Source organism: Orbicella faveolata, unplaced genomic scaffold, assembly GCF_042242905.1.
Source record: "Orbicella faveolata isolate gen_17 unplaced genomic scaffold, um_ofav_v1 contig_13, whole genome shotgun sequence".
In the NCBI taxonomy this organism is placed as follows: Eukaryota; Metazoa; Cnidaria; class Anthozoa; order Scleractinia; family Merulinidae; genus Orbicella; species Orbicella faveolata.
This window is the reverse complement of record NW_028301540.1, coordinates 4,189,472-4,210,505: the sequence shown is the minus strand read 5'-3', so window position 1 is coordinate 4,210,505 and position 21,034 is coordinate 4,189,472. Positions and strand designations below refer to the sequence as shown.

General features: G+C 40.5%; 1 pseudogene across 1 annotated transcript; it reads right to left on the bottom strand.

Annotated features, from left to right (window-relative positions):
- Positions 1-681: 681 nt before the first annotated feature.
- Positions 682-20,373, bottom strand: LOC149114677 (uncharacterized; annotated as a pseudogene). Its single transcript, XR_016205863.1, has 3 exons — positions 20,218-20,373; positions 14,318-14,371; positions 682-5,178 (listed from the first exon to the last, which is right to left on the bottom strand). The product of XR_016205863.1 is annotated as an uncharacterized LOC149114677 (transcript).
- Positions 20,374-21,034: the final 661 nt, after the last annotated feature.

Genomic DNA, 21,034 nt, shown 5'->3' with positions numbered 1-21,034 from the left:
GCATTATTTCTTGAGGTTGCAACACATTCTTATACAACTTTGCTTATTCACTAAACTGCACGATAAATCGAGTGGCGAGGCTTATTTTCTTATTTGAATTAAATTATAAACTCGGAAAAGCGTGACATCATGCGTTTCATCATGGGAACACCGAGTTTCCTGGACGTCTCGGAAATTTTTCTCGTTGCGAGCTCGGCTTTCGCAGCTCGACTTGAGGGGAAATCTAGGTTAAGAGCTCGCGTCGTCGATACAGCTGAGGCCTCGTTCACACTACGTCGGATCCAGAAATTTAAAAACGCAGCTGTATTTCTACGGCTAGGCCCACCGTCCACACTGATCCATCACTAAAGCGGAGCTTTTCGAAAACGTAACCGAAGGATTTTGAAACTGGCGCCTGCTTTGCGTTTCAGTGAGGACAGAAAACACTTTGCAAACATAGCTTTTTTAAAACGATGACGTCACGATGATCATGTGATTTGCCTGACCGAGCTTTCCTCAAATACAAATGCAAAATGTACCGGTGATTGTTGCGTTTTTAAATTTCTCTGGTGTAGTGTGGACGAAAAACATTTCATGCCTTTTCAGAGTGAAAACGCCGTTTTCAAATATCTCCGACGTAGCGTTGACGGGAACATGGTTTCTTTAGAACATAATATGAAAACAAAGAACAACTACGAAAGCTGTTTTCTTCAAGGTTTCTTTTTATAGTTTTTAAAAAATTAAACTGCTTTATAATACAGATAGGACCATGCGCGCGCACTGATTCGTTAAAAACCCGTGTTTTATCGGAGTATAAAACATAGAAAAAGCGTGTTTTAGTGTTTTGCGAGTGTAAAATCTATATCATAAAGCAAATGAAGAAGCCTAAGCCGTGTACTACGCTGTGATAAAAAAACTCCGGACATTGTAGAAAACACTTGCCTGCGGCTCGTGTTTTCTACATTTCCCTCGTGTTCTCAAATGCCCGTCGTGTTTTATCACAGTGTAATACACGGCTCAGGCTTCTTTATTTGTTAAATTACATAAGCCTTGACTGATAAAACTATGAAAAATAGAAAGCACCATAAGAAAGTTGAAAACATAGAATACTGTAAAAATCTAATTATATCTACTACTAATAACTAACGAAACTGAATTCGGGATTATAAAAAATTTCAAAATGATTAAAAACTAGACTTTCGTGAATAATAAGACGCGGTTTTGCCGCGGTTTCGGTCTCTCTCTAAGTACCACTGTGACTCTACTGAAGGTAAAATACTCATTTACAAAAATGCAGTTACTTTACATCTAAGGAATTGATTTATTGACATGTATTTGGAACTAGCTCCCATATCTTGTCATCTAAGACACATTCGCTTCTCAGGCGTTCTCAAATTTGCAACACTGACCGCTTTGAAGGCTCTGAGTCTTTTTCAATAGTGATACAGTAGAAAATGTTTAGAAATCTAATTTTCCTTACATGGCAGATGACTTCATTTGCAATTTCGTGCGAGCGATGAAACAATGAAACTCAGGCGCATGCATGTGTTCAAGTCCAACTCCCCTAAAACCGACATCATAACCACTGCAAATGTACAATTTAAAAACTTAAATAATTGTCGCATTTATCTGAGTCCTTTATACAAAATTCAATACAGTCAAACCTGCCTCACAATCCCCAGATACGGACTACGGCCTATGGTGTCTGCACTCAATATAGGGTTACGGTCGCTGAATGCATCTAAAGAATCTTAACAACATGACTAATCAAACAAATTTACCATTTTAAAAACATGTAGCTAAGATAGGAACGTTAGCGGGCTGATAACTTGTAACCTTGAAGTTAACAAGAACAAGTGTATCAGTTCAAAGTATTGTGCAACATACATAACCAGTATGATGAACATGATTTTTTCGCGACATACTCTCCATCATCTGTTGAAGCTGGGTTAACTTACGGTGAACAGCTAATACATCACGATGTTCAGGACCGAGCTTTTTCACACGAATGGCGAGTGCACGTTCATGATACTCTTTTGCCTTCTCCAGGTCACCCAGGATGTGCTGTACTAAAGCCAGGTTATTGTAGGACGTTGCGACATGTAGATGATCAGAACCAAGCTTTTCCAGACGAATGGCAATTGCACGTTCATGATACTCTTTTGCCTTCTCCAGGTCACCCAGGGTGCGGTGTACTTCCCCCAGGTTATTGTAGCACGTTGCGACATCTAGATGATCAGGACCAAGCTTTTCCAGACTAATGGCAATTGCACGTTCATGATACTCTTTTGCCTTCACCAGGTCACCCAGGGTGCGGTGTACTTCCCCCAGGTTATTGTAGGACCTTACGACATGTAGATGATCAGGACCAAGCTTTTCTAGACTAATGGCAAGTGCACGTTCATGATACTCTTTTGCCTTCACCAGGTCACCCAGGGTGCGGTGTACTAAAGCCAGGTTATTGTAGGACGTTGCGACTTTCAGATGATCAGGACCAAGCTTTTCCAGACTAATGGCAAGTGCACGTTCATGATACTCTTTTGCCTTCACCAGGTCACCCAGGGTGCGGTGTACACCCCCCAGGTTATTGTAGCACGTTGCGACATCTAGATGATCAGGACCAAGCTTTTCCAGACTAATGGGAAGTGCACGTTCATGATACTCTTTTGCCTTCACCAGGTCACCCAGGGTGCGGTGTACTTCCCCCAGGTTATTGTACGACCTTGCGACATCTAGACGATCAGGACCGAGCTTTTCCAGACTAATGGCAAGTGCACGTTCATGATACTCTTTTGCGTTCTCCAGGTCACCCAGGGTGTGCTGTACTAAAGCCAGGTTATTGTAGGACGTTGCGACATCTAGATGATCAGGACCGAGTTTTTCCAGACTAACGACAATTGCACGTTCATGATACTCTTTTGCCTTCTCCAGGTTACCCAGGGCGTGGTGGGTTGAACCCAGGTTATTGTAGGACTCTGCGACATATTTGTGATTATATTCATCAACATGCTGGGCGAATCGTAGTGCCAGGCTAAAGTACTTTATTGCTGCGTCGAATACATCATGAGTGAGGCACATTTCTCCAAGTTTTGTAAATGAAGACAGATAATTCTGAACATTTCTTTCACCGCTTTTGGGGTTTTGAGAAATGTCTCGTTCACGAAACAAATGTTCAGTTTTCGAAATCAAGGTCCTTAAATGAGGAACAAGGTGCTTGCTGCATTTAAAAGAATCTCGGTCGAACCACCTTATTGATAGGTCGTCTTCTACGAAATGGATGAATGATATAATGGCGACATTTACAGTTTGAAGTTGTTGAGTCTTTGGGAAACCTCTAATCAAAGAATCTATGACATCACTCACTATCTGATGTACTCGAATGCAGGCCCTACCCTCCTCTTCCACCCCAAATAACAGCAGTGAGCATCTTTGAATTGTCATAGCAATCATTTCTTTGTCTTTAATTTCGTCATCAACGTTGAGAATGTATCTGATCACGATGTCTAGACTTAATGGTGTTGTTGCACACACCGAGAGGAGACTGAACGTGTGATGTATCACTTTGTCGGACGTCATTGCCTTTTCAACAGCTAGTCTTGTTGCTTTGCTCATGGAGTTTGGATAGCTTGGATTAGTCGTAGCAAGGATTGTCTCAGTAGTACCTCGTTGGCCCTTGTTAAGCTTCTCCAGGTAGTCGTTCCAGCCAAAATATGACGTTGCCTTGTTCTGCCGAACCTGTCTGACGTAGGTGGCGGCGCTTGCCAAGGCAAGAGGCTGGTAGTCCAGTACTTGCGCAACTTCATTTCCCTTCTCGCTGTCATCTATACCAGAAAGCTTTGCTAATAAACGACTGGAGTCGCGAGGCTCATGCCGTTGCTAACTGAGATGTGTTCGATGAAAGAATTCGTCAAAGGGATGGACGCAGTGTCCTGTGTTGTGATTAACAATTGGCCCCTTAACCACTGCTCATTTCCAGACTCCGGTAGATGAGCATGCACACGTGATATGCTAGTGACGTTGTCCACCACCAGAAGCCAGGACGTGTAAAGGTCGATTTTTGTGCCAATTAACGTCTTCAGATTAGTGATCTTTTTTTCAGTCGTCAGATCCTTGGAGTTAAGGATGTTTGTAACTGCATATTCTGAACACTTGAGTCGTCGAGCGAAAGAGGTGTACGATTCCAGAAGGGCATCTTGGCTTTCAGCATTCAATGACATTACAAATGAAGTAGTACACGGAATTTCTTTACCTTCGTCAAAGAATCGCTCAGCTACAAGGCCGGCCAGTTGAGACTTTCCACTTCCAGGATTCCCGGAGATGTACAGAAAACTTAAATTGTTTTTATTTGTGCTTTTAAGCTGTTTGAGGTGTTGCATAATTTCAGCCACCTCAGAATCGCGACTTGCGACGTCGTGTGAAGGTTTAGGAGGAAGAATACAAAAGGAGGAAATTTCTTTGTGTAACTGATCTTCAAGGACCTGTCGTTCTTCTTCCTTTTCTTGAACTGTCCTTTCTTTTTCCTGGAGCTCCTTTGCTTTTTCTTCAAGTTCGTTTCCTTTTTCTTGTAGTTCCGTTCCTTTCTCTTGAAGCTTCTTTTCCTTTTCTTTAAGTTCTTGTCTCAGGTCATTAACCTTTCTCAAGACCCTTCTTAGCTCCTCTGTTGGAAAACGTCTTTGATTTCTGATGTCTTGAATTTGCAAGATAGAGAGACCAAGCCCTTGAAATGCAGCATGAACTTTACCAACGGCAATTTGAAAGTCTGGATCCGAGAGGTGACCTTTAGCCATGTGAGCAAACTCTTCATTCCTAAACTTTCTGAGACCATCTACGTTTGATTTGACCACTGGATTGAGACCGTGGCCGACACAATCGGAGTAAAGAATGGCGTAAAAAAGCATGGTACAATCCCATTCTGCTCTGTCTCCGTTAATCATGGTAGCTAGGAGTTTGGCATTTCTTCTCTGGTTTCCCGGAGACTCCCGTTTTTGAAGTCCATTCCATTTTTGGGTTCATCTTTCCATTCTCCTAACGTCGTCTTGTAGTGATTATCCCATTCTTGCTTGAAAATTGATCGGAGACCCTCAGTTATTATATCAGTGACAACGTAACAAATCCTGTAGTAGTTCAATTGCCCATCTGTGAATTCTATTGCAGCAGTGGCCATTTTCAGCTTGTATCACCTTTTGTTTGTCTTCAGCCCTTCGTAGGAAACAAAACTGTGTTATTAGCCAATTAGAACCTTTTTGTGAACGGTTGCTAGCTGAAGGTTTTAACTACTCTAATTTTTGCTTTTCCAATTTTTCTTCGCTTTTGTTAATTGAGAAACAGCAATTGGTACAATATGCCGAGAAATTCTAACTTGGCGCCGAGGCATAGAAAAGTAAAACTAAAGAACTAGTTTGTTCTAACCTCGACCTCAGTGGATTTTTGTTGTTTTAGTCCCGTAAGTCTCTGTACCATGCAAGAGTAGCCATTTTAATATTCGTGATGTTGGCAGTTCTCAGTTCTTGCGAGACACAGCCATATAATAATATTCCTTAAAGGGGGACTTAACCTAAAATTCTGAAAGAAATTCGAAGTTTTTGTTTTTCACGGAACTCGTATCTTAAGGTATTGAAGTTTTATTTTGACAAGTACTGTTACTGTAAGTTTAAAGCTCTTTTTTTTAAAAACGAGTTATTTTCGCCTTCGAGAAAAGACATCTTGAGAAGGATTTATTCAATTGAGCTAAAATTTTCAGGATTTGTTGTTCTGAGTACGTTCTGTGGGATAAGCATAGAACTTTTCCATCCAGTGCATTATTCTGTCGAAGTTATGTATATAAACGTATGCTAGATTTTCTGTATCAGATTTAACTGGTCATCATTTCACGTGTTTTTCACTTTTCAAAAATCTCTATGCTTATCCCAGCAAGCTGTTTGTCTTCTTTTGTAAAATGTAAAAATTATTCCTTTTGACCAGTTCTTGTAGTAGTTATCTTTTTTCAAGTAAGCCCTGGCATTCCCAAGCAGGTGGCAGATTTAATCAGCCGGTGTCAGGTTACAATATAGTTACAGGGTACACAAATATTTTTTTCAGAATCTTTGCTCTTTGAGCTTTTTAAAAATGTATACTTTGCCATGGTTTGGAGTTAACTCTTAGCCACGAGAAAATGTTTCAAACATGGTGTGTTTAAGTCCCAGCTTAATTAATTAAGAGCCAGCAGTCTGGGCCTGAGAAATAGTCATATGACGCAGTAGCCTCGATGTTGATATTTCGATTAAAGAAGTTCGTTTCTCGTGCCGAAAGTTTACTAATGTGTAAGTGGCAGAATGTCTTGTAAATAGCTGTTTTGGTGGTCAAAGGACATCATTTAAGTCTGGCGATCGGTAAGTTGACATGCAGCATTCGAAGAACTGAATGTTTGCGGCAGTTGGCGATTCCAAGGGTGCTCTCAAGCGCCAACAGATCGAAACTTGGTTTGCGACTGTGTCAGGCCAAAACAGACCAAGTCTAAAAGTAGGTCACTTCAAGGGCACAAAGAAGGTATTTCGGGGAGTTACATGGCAAGCAGTAGGCACCGTGCCTACGAAAGTGTGAATGTTTTGAGCTGCTTTTAGACTTATAAAATGTGTTGATTTGGCGGGAAGGTGCATTCCGTGTCGCCACGATATAGTTACCCATAAGGCATTGCAAGATGTATCTGACAACAATGGCTGCCGTCCATATCGTACTGATCTAGCTGACAATAAAGGCTGTTGTTAGCCATGAACCAGAACAATTAAAGTCAAGAGTATAGCATATTTGAGGAAAGGCATAATGCCTTCAATTGCGCTGGCTAAAAAATTTCATCAGGATAGAGATTATCAACAAAAACAAAGCAAAATAGTTTCTAGACGTACTCGCTGGCGCGGTAGATTTGGACGTAGCAAAATCCTTAACTTCGAGATTCCGTAGGATTTTCAGAGTTAAAAATAGCCGAAGAAGGGTTGTCTGCTGATGAAGAAGACATCGAAAAGACGAGAAAAACCGAACAAATTTTATGCCAAGGTAGACGAGTTTATAATTACACTTAACGCCACTGGACTATGGTAATTCTAGGACTTCAGAATGTGGACTGGACTTGGAAATCCAGATCATCACTTGTACTGCCTTATTTGGTTAACCTTTTCGATCTTTAAATGCGAGTTTCTAAGGTTCATTGGGCCAAACCAGTGACCACAAATCAGTTCAAGAGTTCAATTACTTGTTCTGAATCATCTATCTTGGAGATAATTTTCCGCAAATGTAGAGGATTGGTGGTTGAGACCCGTCCAAGACCCCCAGCAGAGAACGAGAATGTTTTCAAAAGCCCATTTTATCAAGAAAAAGAACTACAGTGGAACCCCGGTAATACGACCACCTTCGGGCCACGGAAAACTGGTCGCATTAACAGGGTGGTCGTATTAAAGGGGTTCTTTAAATAAGAAAATGACTGACAGCTTTTTTTGGGGCCAGAATAAAGGGGCCATGATAACGAGGTGGTCGTATTAACGGGGTGGTCTTAAGGCGGGGTTCCACTGTACTGCGCTAGATAATTTGGACAGAATAACTTATATTTCAACATATCAGGTGTATAAAAGTGATTCTAGGGTCACATGACACCTTTTGTGGTCATGACGTCACAAAACACATTTTTGTGATTAAGCTAGTGTGCAAAAGAGCTTTAACGCCAATTTGATGTTGACATGTTGCTTAAGTAACACTATTGTTGATAACATGACACAAATTTCCCTAATCCATTTTTAATAGACTTAATGAATACATTGATATTGTCGCATGACCCATTTCCTCTCATTGGATGGATTTTATGCAAAATGCGCAGAATGCGAAACACGTTGCAAGAAGATTGTGCAATCACAAGTTGGAAAATTCATAGTTTTACTTATTATCACTTTTTTTTTTTTGTACGCTCAAACTGGGCACAAAAATTTTAGTTAATAACTAGTCACGTGACCTACCAATACAGCAAAAACTTTATTGATATTGCTCAGCAATGTGAAAGCATAAAGGGTACAACTTTTTAGGTGAAGTGATAAAATATTTATCACTTTATTAGTGAAATGAACATTTGCCACCGTGTTCTGGCACTCAGCGTCTTTTGCCTGTTTTCTTGCTAATGTGTTCATAAAAAAATTATATTGTTTCCTTCTCCAAGTGAAGAAATAGTATTTGGCTACCTTAACTGACATGACTAACTTTTAGCACCTTTTTCGTACCTAAAACAAACATTTTTGATTGCTAATTAGTGAAATAAACGTCCAGTCCTTCCCTCCACTGATGTACTAGACCTAACCCTAACCCTAGCCCCAACCCTAAACCTTAGGATTAGGGTTAGGTCTAACCCTAATGCATAGCTTAGTGTTAGGCTTAGGCAATAATAACCCTAGCGTTACCCTTGCCCTAATTTTGACTCTCAAAACTAGCCCCAAAACTAAAATGTAATATTAAATCTCCTCCGTTTACGTTTTGAAGACACCTTTTGCATTAAAATTTGAAAACTGCATTTTACTGTATGTTTTATTTACCTCAAAAGGTGATAGAGGATGTCTGCCATCAATAATCCCAGAAAAAGCACTAAATTTCATTTCGTTTTGCTTTTGTTTTGAAATATTGTGGAATTTTATATTTATTACGCAATAACTCAGTGGGGGAGGGGGGGGCAGTATTGCAATCACGCGATAGATTACATGAGAGCTTTGTTTTACTTAAAGATGTATGGTAAATTTGTTATGGAGAAATTTCTCTGCCATTTGTTCTGTTAGAGACTACTGACCTATTGGCCTTACAAACGCTGTAAGTCCCGCCTTAACCCATTCCTAGCATTAATGTTAAGTCTGTAAACTACATGCAAGAGTAGCCAATTACATTCGTGAAGTTGCTAGGTCTCAGTCCTTGCGAGACACAGCCATATTACAATATTCTTTAATGTAAAGTCTGTAAACTACGGAAATATAGTCAAACTTGTATTAAGCGGACACTGTCCATTAGGCGGAGAGCAGTGCAGGTCCCATTTTTCCATTTCCCACATCCATTGTAAAAAATACCTGCATTCAATGCAAACCTCTATTAAGAGGACGCTGACAGCTTAAACTTGACTTGTCATTTCTATTGTCAGAAACCTGTATCAAATTAGCCTGTGATCAGGTTCCGGCTGGGAGGACCAAAAAGGAACTGACTGAGAATGAAGTGGCCGAGGGGAGAACAGGGCGTCAGAGCCTGTAGACAAAGGTTGTATGCTGCCGTTCCAAGGTACCCGCTACCCGTAACATGTTTACTCTTTTCCCTCTTTTAGCATCATTAGTCCTTGTCGCACCGTGGGACGCATAAGGCCTTGCTTTTTTAGCACGACAAGTAAATGACTTATTACATATTTACAAAAGTCGGCAATGGGGATAGACCCGCTCAATTTCACTCCATTTACAAAAAGCTTAAGAAAACTCCCTATTTTCCCTCGAACTGTAATTTTCTTGTGCGATCTATTCACATTCCAATGCATCCACGATTACGACATGCTGTTGACAGGTTAATGACAGGTTAATTACAAGGGGGTTGAACAGCGGCTTCAATACTGGAACCTCCCCTTACGGACACCTCTCTAATACGGACACCTCCGATCTAATATGAACAATACGGAGAGTACCAACAAAATTCTCATACATTTCCTCTGAAAAAAAAAAACCTCTATAACACGGACCCTCTCTAAAACGGACAACAGACATTAAATCTTGGCCCTAGGGAGCAAATTCATACAAATTTAACCTCTTTATGACGGACACTCCGCCTTGCATACGCCATACGGCTGGTGCGCACGAAATTTGAATTGACCAATCAGGATTCGGCAGGCGGGAAACACTTTACTGTCTTGACGTCAATGTATGTTAACAGGAAAGGCATTGAAATCAGGCAACTTTTCTCGCTTGAGATGGCATTAAATATTCACAAGTTGCGTGATCTCAGTCACAAGATTGTTACTACACTACAACCCGTATTTATCAGCAGAAAATTGAAACAAGACCTCGAGCCCAGAGAAATCAAGTCTCCAATCATAAATCAACAATGCGTTGTTTACTCTTTTACATGTGATCTGTGTTGTTCAGATTGTGTCGGTTTTACAGCTCGACACCTCCACTAACGTATTGTTGAACATAAAAACTCTGCGATCGGTAAACAGTTTTCGACAGCGATAAAAGCCTCCCCAAAGAAAGCCAATTCCGCATTCTAAAAAGGTGCCAAGGAAAATTTAATTGTCTTGTCTACGAGATGCTTTTCATCAAGGAGCGAAATCCTAGTCTCAACTCACAGACTGATTCCATTCGCGCTAAACTCTTTGTTTAAAAGAACATTCCATCACCTAATGTATTTTTGGTATTTAAACATTTATCATTTACTCTTTGACTTGATAATGACGTTAGCCAAACGTCGAAACGTCGTCAACAAACTTTTAATATGCTTTTACGAAATGTTTTATCGCAATTTTTTATCGTTAACCCTTTAAATACCAAACTTTCGCCAAAAAATACCGTTTTTAACCGTTTAGTCAGGTTTTTTAGCTGCCATGACGCTAAATAAGCCTAAGTTTTGCTAAAAAAGCTTTTTTTTTAAGTAAAAGGAGAGATTTTTCGAGGATTAGGTACAAAATTGAGCAAAACTTCAATTCCGGGCATGCGAATAAGCCAAAATTTGGTTTTTTTTTTTTTTTTTTGCCATTAACCGTTCTCAATTTTGTTTGTTGGCCCTTTCCTTTCTGTTTTTCTCGGCCCTTTCACACTGGCTACCTTTTGCATTGTATGTTCTTTCTGGCTGCAGTGAAAAGTTGGGTGTTAATTACGGGCTAAGCCTAGAAATGGACCTTGATCAATCATAGGCGTTGTGGATCATTTTACCACCGTTTTTGCACCAAAACTGATAATGTTGTTTTTCGATTTGCGACGTCGGAATGTCGTCGATATCTAAACCTGACCATTGTGCGGAACGGGCTAGCCTAGCACTACTATCTGCTTATCAAGAATATCTGATGACATTTAAATTGATGACGTCACAAGTGGTACAAAGAGCACGACCATTAATTACGCTTATATGCGTAGTTGGTATTCAAAGGATTAAATGTTTTAAAAAACCGCTTCTTTTTCGAATATAGATACTGTTACTATATACTTAAATCGCTTTACCTCATATACTTGTCATTGTTTATGGAAATACGGACACTAGCAAGGGTCCCGAGAGTGTCCGGCCAAATACAAGTTTGACTGTACTGATATCGAAGTATGGAACAGAAATACATTTAGGTAAGTTATGTGAGTTTTAGTTCGACATGCATCAACATCTAATTTCTCCGTGAATTGTCTTAAAAAGGTGGTCACCCATGTCGTGAGAATACAGGAGTTAGTCGGGCGCAAAGAAATTTTCGGGAAGTAAAGCTTAGAAATGAAATGAGATTCCAAACAAGAAGATCTTGTTAGCCCGTGTCATCGGATGATTTATACTTGTATTTTGTCTGCACCCAGTTTGGCAGTTTCGTATTTCTACAAACGTAGATAGAACTGTTGTCGGCTGGAAATCGGTCTGGCTTCAAATAGGCTAGCAAATAGTCAAGCCTTGACAGCTTTGGCTGCCTTAGGAGCACGTAGCGTGGCATATCCAACAAGTGCGTGTGGGATAATTATTTTAAAATAAAATAATAAAAAAAACGCCCCCAAAAATTTCGCATACGCTAACCGTATTTCTAGAGCATGGTATAATTGTTGAATATTTCATGATGGCCAAGCCAAGGAAAACTCTTGAATAGCATTATCCAATGCTCCAGCCTTTGATAAAACAGTTACTCGAATAAGTCTGCAACAAGGACTCAACTGCAGCAAGAGAAAATGAGGTGCATAATCTCTTGACTGCGGAGATTTCTTCACTAAAGGGCGAGTGTTTTCGGAAAACGGAAACAGTTATCGATAGAATTTAATTGGATATCGGATTTTTCACTATAAAGGCTGGTTTTCATAAGCGTCGGAGCCGTAGTTGGAGTGGTAATCAGAAGCGTAGAGCGATATGATCTAGTGAAAATCAAACCAACAGAATCAGAAGCAGAACACCCATTCCGCTTAAGACTCCGTCGCTTATGATCTAGTGAGAACTAGATTGTCGGAGTCGGAAGCAGAAGCGGAAAATGATTGCTACAAGATATCATAGTCTCTTGTTGGTATTGCGATCGCTTGGTTCTACCGCTTCTGCTTCTGGCTCCAACAACCTAGTCTTCACTGGTAGCGACGGAGTCGTAAATGGAATCGAAAGTACTGGAAACGCCGTTCTGGTTCTTCAGATTCCGATTCCGTCGAGCTTGTGACTCCGCTTAAGGTGGCCGAACACAGTGCCTATGCCCAATTCACCATTACTTTTAAACTATTTATGCTTTGGCGCCCGTTTTTTGCAAGAGTCAAGGTTAACCTCAGAAGGGCTTATTCTCGCATTTTGGCTAAGGTGTGTGCTGTTGCCATGGCAACGGGGCTGGTTAAAAACAAGGCTTAAAAAATGGTTTTTGTTTATTTAAAAAAAATCCAGTCGTTAGATTTTTTTCATCATTTGCCCACTACGAATTGACTTTAAATCCCTTCTGTCAACACTGTTCTAATAAAATTTTGACATAGACGATTTTCGTAATTCGCCGTAAATCGTTTTCACTGCATGTTCTGAATTATTTAAAATTCCCTATGTCAAAATTCAGATTTTTTGTGATAGATCATTCACGTGGTTTCTGAACTACTTTTTTGCCAAATTCCTTGAAATTCTAACGACTGGATCGATAGAAATCAGCAAGTTTCTACTAAAGCAATCGGTCTCAATTTTGCGAGCAACTGCGCATGCGCTGCATTTAACTGGGTTCTTGCGGTAACAAAGAAAAAGCTGAGAATTGCTAGGTTCTTTGCATGGTTACCTTTTCTAATATATCTTTGTAATAAAAGACTAAAGCCATCAATACATTGCGTTCAAATATAGAGAAAAATAGCACAGATACTGCGGCTGTTGAGTAAATAAAATGATTGCTCTATTGACGGCATGTTTGTTTTTTGCGATACTTGTGCGCGCGCTGAATTGCATCAGCAAAAGCGCGCGCGAAAACTGTGTTCGGCCACCTTAAGGCCCGGTTCAAACGTCGAACTTTTTATGAGCCGAACCTAATAGCCCCAATTAAGTACATGACGATATCGACGTTTGAATCAGTTAAGTTCGACAGACACCCTGTTCGACAGATATCATTTGGATCGACCCGAGAATTAAGTTTGACATGGCCAGTCGGTCAGTTCGACTACAGAGCGACTCCGATTCAAACGCCGAACTTTTCATGTACCGAACCTAATGAATACATTACAAATACATTAAATAAATTAATTTTTCCCACAGTTCTGTACGTTTCCTATTTTTGTCATGCGTACACAGCTTATTCTGATCTTTTGGAACGAAATGGAGGGAAGAGCGGGAAGATATGTGTTCCTCTTGCTTCGAGAGCACGAAATAAACTTGCTTGATGTGTATAAACCACTTCTGTATGCGGCGTTCCGTATTTGAAAACGATGAGAGTGTGGCAGGTTGGAAAGCAGGCAGTTCGGTGGCGTATTGCAAGTCATGTTTTTGAAAGAAAATGACAAAATAAATTAATCTTGAAGAAATCGACGACAGGAACGAACTGGACGAGGAACTGTGATGCTCTTTTGGGAATAAGCGATAACAAAAGGCAAACCAAATTCAAAAATCGTCTTCGGTTGTTTAAAGCTAACTGCATCTGGAGTTCGACTCTTTGATCATGTTGATTGCACTTGCAAGAAAAGCAAGCTCTTCATTCCACAATTTGTCTTTCCCGAATTTTTTCTGCCCTTTTGCTCAGCAATGACCACCGTTTGCAATAGTGTCTCTTTTATTTTTGCAATTCGACTAAATTAGGTTCGACGTTTGAATCAACTGCCGAACTCATTTGTTTAGGTCGACCCAAATTGGTATAATTTAGGTTCGGCACATGTTAAGTTCGACGTTTAAACGGGGCCACTGATTTTTGATTTACACTAAGTCATTAAGCGCTCTAATGAATCCGGCTCCGACTCCGTCGCTTGTGAAAACCAGCGTTATGTGAACTGCACTTTGAATTCAATATTAGTGACAGCCAGTGATCAGGTGCACGATTTTTTTACGAAATAAATTAGACGTGGGCACGTCTGGTTCAAAAACACGCTCAATAAAGGATTCTGATTGTGTTCTGCATGCAAATTCCGTTAAACTGAGTTTATCTGACAAGACATGTAACACAAAATAACAATGTAAACTATAGTATACTCACCGTTTGGAAAGATTCAGGAGGGATTCATCAAAGTAGCAACACGATAAAGACCGTCTGCAAACAACAAGGAATTCGAAATCAGGAACTCGAAAGTAAAAGCTTAACCTCTCCCACACAGCTCGTGTTAAGGTTACACAGGATACATGGGCGGGTGTCCTTCAAAAAAAAAATCGCACCTGCGTTGCTTTTAACAAACTATATATCAATAGAAAGGTTATGAACTGTAGAATTCGGAAAAAAGTATCCGCTAATTTGGTCGCCCCTTTCTTGAGAAGAAAGAAGTTTTGAAACGGAAAAAAAGCCTGAGCAACAGTTGTTTCCTTTCCTTTTTTCAGGCGGAGAGATCGAACAAGCGAGACTGGGGTGAGCAAAAAAGTGGGCGAAGTGGGGAGGGGGTGAGCGAGAAAAGGAATCGCCTGCAGTCAATCCTAAACATTTTACCGAACTCCGCTCACCCACGAACGGGGAACAATAGTGCAATTTGATTGGCTAGAAGCCCGTCAATCAAAAAAGTATTCGGCCGAATTAATCGGGTACGCAAGCGGTGTTAATCAGCATCAGTCTCTCAAAGAATGTTAGGGTATTTCTGTATTCTTATTGGTTATCTTTTTAGACCAGTAAAGTTACAATATCGAATAACTTGCCGACCCTGTTGCGTTCGCGGCAGTCACAAGAAAAATATCCCTCGATGATACAAAAAAATCCCCGACACACTCTTGTTCCTCGATACTTTTTCTGCCAGATTTCGTGAAAATCGGCCGACAGACCATTTCAGCTTGGACGGTTTGTTGCCCCATTTCAACTCTCGAGAATTCTTTCTTTTAGATTTTCACATAGTCGCGTGTATATGAATGATTAATTTTTAGATGGATAAAAGAACAATTCTCCAAAGAATATCACGTGGTCTGTAATGTAAAAACAAACCGCCCATTAGCTAATAGCTGGTTTTCATATGACGTCACCAAAATTTGAACTTCAAAACTATTGATCTTCCTGAGATTTTACTTAAATGATGTATAAGAGCAGCTGAAAACTAATACTCATGCGAATTTTCGTTCCGAATGGGTTCTTGGTTTTGAGATACACTACGCTTGAATTTCTAAGCTTTTGCGTGACGCGGCGTTTACATGACGGCCTGGAGAGCTGTCAGGATGGTTAAAAAAGTGACTTATTTCGGGGAACTTGGCTTTCTGAACAGTTCATGTCTTAGAAAAAGTATTATTTTAATGTTTTAGAGTTCCTCGAGGGATAAATTCACGCTTTTGTAGCAAATCTCAGTGACAGATGTTTCTGTTGGTTTCCGGCCGCCATGTTGGTGCCCATACGGATGGGCACCAGCATGGCATCTCCATACAAATCTCTATAAATTTGGGTAAAAAAATTGTTCTGCATATCTCGCATAAGAAAAATTGCTGTGACCAGAATTTTGGCGAGAGTCTTTGCATATTTACCTTCTTTCATTTCCCAGATTCTGGACTTATCTATTGACCGGTTTTGATTTTTATTTTGATCTATTTTGAATTGCGTGACACTGAAAACCAGCAATTACAGAGGTCTATTGTACATAACCTAATTCACTTAAAGAGATGGTATTCTCGCGACAAACTATTGCAAGTTTTCGCCGTTTGAAGAGTTGTAAACATATCACGCCTTTACTCGAATGCGTGTCAACAGAATATGTCGCCAGCCAATGAAATCATGGCACCCCTAGCGTTCAGAGCGAGTGAAATAATTTCCGCGGGAATTCCGTTGTCCTAGTTGAACTTTAGCGTCTTCAGCGTGCATCTATTTAGAGCAGTCCTCCTTCCCTGCTTGTGAGAAATGGACCAAGAGAAATAAGTGGGGTAAGAGTACGGGTACGAGCACGCGCAATCCTTGACACTGTTGGACAAAGTTTCCTTCCCTTGCATACGGCGGCTGCGCCCGCAGTGCGAGCGGCAGGCAAAACTCAGCTGTCCTACCGAAACGACACGATAATACGCTTTTTCTTCGCAGCTAACAAAACTAAAGACAATGCTCAAGTTGCTTTGGCCTCTTCTATTAGTTAACCTGAGAATTCTGGGTTTAATTTGACGAGGAACAGCATATTTCGTTCAAAACAACACAACTATTATCCTACCTGGCGACACCCAACGTACAACGAGCGAGTTGCCATGCCGGACGTTCGCGACCCATTTTTGGCGCCAAATTAGAAGCTTGGTGACACAAAGTGTTTCGTACATTTTACTTTTTATCATCTAATATGGTTTTTGGGATTGTAAATTCCTTTTCGTGAATATTTAATGCCATCTCCAGTGAGAAAAGTTGTCTGATTTCAATGCCTTTCCTGTTAACATACATTGCCGTCAGGACAGTAAAGTTTTTTCCCGCCTGCTGAATCCTGATTGGTCAATTCGGATTCCCGGCGCACCAGCCGTATGCAAGGTCTTGCCTTCGAGAAATTCCGCTTTTGTCATCTTGTTTAAAAGGTCCTCGATTTGATTTTTTTCGTGGTCCAGGGACTTTTCTCTCCTTTTTTTAGCTCGTTTCATGAGCACAATAAGGAATGATGGATAGGATGGCAGAACAAAGTGATTCGAGAACCAAAACTGCGAAATCGCCTGTAAACAACCTCGTCAACCCCGCCAACCTTGTTCCCGCGAAGAGCCTGGGAACCAGGTTAATGAGGTCCCTGTAAGAATTAAGAGCTCCCAGATGAAACCGCTTCGCGCAATGAGGATTATGACACCTGACTGTTTTGTTAACTTTTATTCAAAAACCTCTTTTTCTGAATATAAATCGCGCGCGTTTTAAGATTTTACCTGCATTTTTTGGAAAATATTAGATTTTGTAGCAACCGTTCTTTTTGTTTAATACCTCTCAAGGTATGGTGTAACCTTACTTGAACCAACATGTCTTTGAGTCTATATTGAAATCATTATTAGTCTTCATGTGAGTTGACCAGTTAACAAAGGTCTGAAAAGCTTGCTGGTGAGTACTTTATCCCCAGTAGGATCTAAATTTCGAACAGGTTTCGGACGTTTCGCTCGGCGTTTGATGCGCCTTTGATATCTTGGCATGCTAGCGGTTGGTTACATGCAGAGGTTTGCGTGACTTAACAAGCTAGGTCTCACGCGATACACAGCTTAAAGGGAAAGGACGGCTCAAATAAATGTCACCGAGTCTAGAAATAATTCTAGATTTAAATATTGTATACGTTTACCGCGAGTTTTGCATGACCTTAACTCGCCATCCGGGGTCCAAAAAACAATGCTTGCGTGATTTAGTTTGCGTGATGTCATAAAGTGAATCACCCGCATGGTGTCAGGCGACGATAGCGTTTCAAAGCCAGAGCCAAAGAATTCTTGTGGCCATAAAAATGCGGTCAAAATATTCCTAACATGAAGGTCGATTGCGTGAAGGAACAGGTTGTTATAATTATTACTCTTGGATATTACTTGTGCAGAATACGTAGTAAGAAGGTTCAGGAAATTTCAGCCCCGGAATCTGCAGTGATTAAAAACACCGGGTTAACATCATCAAATCATTAATACAATGTCAGTCTTGCATTTCACAAGATTTTACGCACCCGACCAACAAAGAAATGTTTTAATTTTCGCTGTGGCTAAATGACCGTAAGCCGGTCAAGGTTTTAAAATCACTAGATGACCGGCAGTCTGATATTTTTCTCAAATTATAAGGAATCGAAGGAACCCATCCAATTCAAACTACCATATGTCGATTAAGAACTGCCAAGCGATCCAGAAGAGCTGCATAGATCGCAAGTCTAACTCTTGGTTTACGCTCGGCTCAGAGAGCGAGACCATAGTTTGTGACACTTCACGATTTTTTTGGGTCGACTGCCGGTCGCGGTTTTCAAATCACTAAATGACCAGCAGTCTGATATTTTTCTCAAATTTTAAGGAATTGAAGGAACCCATCCAATTCAAACTACCATATGTCGATTAAGAACTGCAAAGCGATCCAGAAGAGCTGCATAAATCGCAAGTCAGCCACAGCGTTTAATTTTCAGGCTCAATTACAATTTATCTAGGACCCACAAAGCTCTTTGCATTTCTTTGTATTTTGGCCCTTGTTCAATAAACAACAATGGAATTGCTGTCTGAAACAGATTGCTGTCTGTCTCATTCACGGCTTTCGGTTGGTTTCGGGTTTCACAATGCCAGTGACAGGTAAAATTACACTTTGTTTCTCAAGACACGGTATTTCTCAGAATTAAAGTTTAGCCTGCTTTAATTCAAGAAGGAAAAAGATCTGGAATTGCGTAAGCGATATAAGCGTACCATAAAAAATGAAGACGTAACCTGTTTTGGCCCTTGTTCTATAAACAGATTGCTGTCTGTCTCATTCACGGCTTTCGGTTGGTTTCGGGTTTCACAATGCAAGTGACGTGTAAAATTACACTCTTTGCTTCTCAAGTCACGGTATTTCTCAAAATTAAAGTTTAGCCTGCATTAATTAGAAGGAAAAAGATCTCGGAATTGCGCAAGCGATATAGGCGTACCATAAAAAATGATGACGTAACCTACAACAAAATTTTAAAAACTTGAGAAAATATCGCGACTTTTCCAATAAATAGAAGAGGTCCCTTTACACCAGCAAAATTCGAGTCCATGGATACAAATAAAGGCAAAATGTAGCTGGCACTTAGCTGTGGTACATAATAGTTGAACTGAGGTCAACCGTGCAGGGGCACCCAACGGATCGTTTCGGTAAATTATCTGTTCGGTTGGCTTTTAATCCCCTCTGATTTTCTGCAGAGAATTGTCATCTCGAACTTTCGTGACATGAGAAATTTAATGCCAGTTGTTTTCGGATTGTTGAAAATGTCGGTTAGGGTACCGAAAAAAGGTCAGCTATCATTTTCGGAAAGGCGATAACACCTAAGGTTTTCAGGGAATGGACAAAAAAGCTCTAGTAAATTCGAGAATACTCAAGTGCCCCTTGAATAACCGGACAGATAATTTTTTTTAGCGCAACCTAAAATTAACCTACGGAGCTTTGAAAGTACTAAGTACAGAGAGTCTAAAACACCGTTTAAAAGCACTTGAGAGAAAAAAGGTCGTTGGGTGCCCCTGACCGTGTTGAATTTCGAATTCTAGAACATTCTAGAACAAGTGTACGTTTCTCTCTCCTTGTACTCAGCGAGACAGAGATTCTCTTCTCTCTCCGCGTGTGAGAAACGACAGGGAACCTCTACCCGTAACCACTTGATTTAGCGTTAATAGCGTGCATCTCGTCGAGAAGAATGAGAAGGGGATCTTTGTCTCATAGGGTAATCTTTTTGCAAAATGCAACTAGAAGGAAAAACCTTTCATTACAATTCAAAACTACTCTGAACTTCCCCAATTCTTCGATACTTCCCATCCTCTTTTGATATAGTCTGGCCCCAGACGTTTAAGGAATGTTGTCGCTAACAAACTGGAACTCAAGTAAACTCGAGCTTGCGACAACAGAAGACTCACAGGCACTAAAGGCTTAATTTTTTCCTCTAACTGCTTCGCGAATCAATTTGCTTGTGTTAAAATCACAAAAGCAGAATGAAAAACGCTCTACCGGAGATCACTGGATTCGATTTCCGATCACATACCTTCACTCATGATCAGTCTCGTCCCTCTCTCGAAGTCTTTTCGGTCGCAGCAAGCGCTACACACGAGTTACCGATGGGATCTACTTGGAATCTTTTGTTCGCTACAAGTGAACTGTGCTTTAAATTCAATGTTCATGATAAGTCGCGATCAGGAGCTCTTAGATCAAGTAAATTATTCCCGGGCGCGTCTGGTTCAAAAACATGTTCAGTAAAGGATTTTGATTGTGTTCTGCATGCAAATTCCGATTAATTTAGTTTATCTGACAAGGCATGCAACACAGAATAGCAATGTAAACTATAGTATACTCACCGTTTGAAAAGATTCAGGGGGAATTCAGCAAAGTAGCAACACCATTAAGACCAGTCTGTAATCAACAAGAAAATCAGGAACTCGAAAGTGAAAGCTGAACCCAGGGTAAACCACTCCCACACAACTCGTGATAATCACATGACATCGTGTCTACTTTGAAATCATCATTGTGCGTTGACCCGTTTAGCTTGGAACACTATGTAGCTGTTTGCTTTAGTAGTACCTGGACATTTCATTGTCATGCAGAGGTTTGCGTGACTTAGAAGGCCTCACGGGATACATAGCTAAACGGAACGAACGAGGCCACAGCCGATTAAATGTCACAAAGTCGAGTAATTCTTGATTTTATGCGTGATTTAGTTTGCGTGGGTAAGGAAATGAAACCATACGTCACGCGAATCACACGCATGACGTTAAGTGCAGATGGCGTTTCAAAGTTATTCAGTGTTTTGTAAGTGTGAGTATAAAATTGCGGCCAAAACATTCTTTACATGCTTGCCGATTGCGTGAAGGATCAGATTGTTATTACTGAATTTTTCAACTGACCTTTTAGCCAAGAATCTGAAGTGATTAACAGCTATTAACACCAAGTTGGTCTTGAATCACAAAGAATTTATACGCGGCCGATCAACAAAGGATTGTAATATACAGGCCCAATTTACCAAGGACACACAAAAGCTCTTTTGAAAGCGACGTGCCCAGCCGTCGTTCTATAAACAAAGATAGAATTACTGTCTGGAACTGTGACAAGGCAAACATCAAGATTACTAGCAACCTGTTTTTCCTTCACCTCCGCCGAATGCTGACCAGAAAAGGG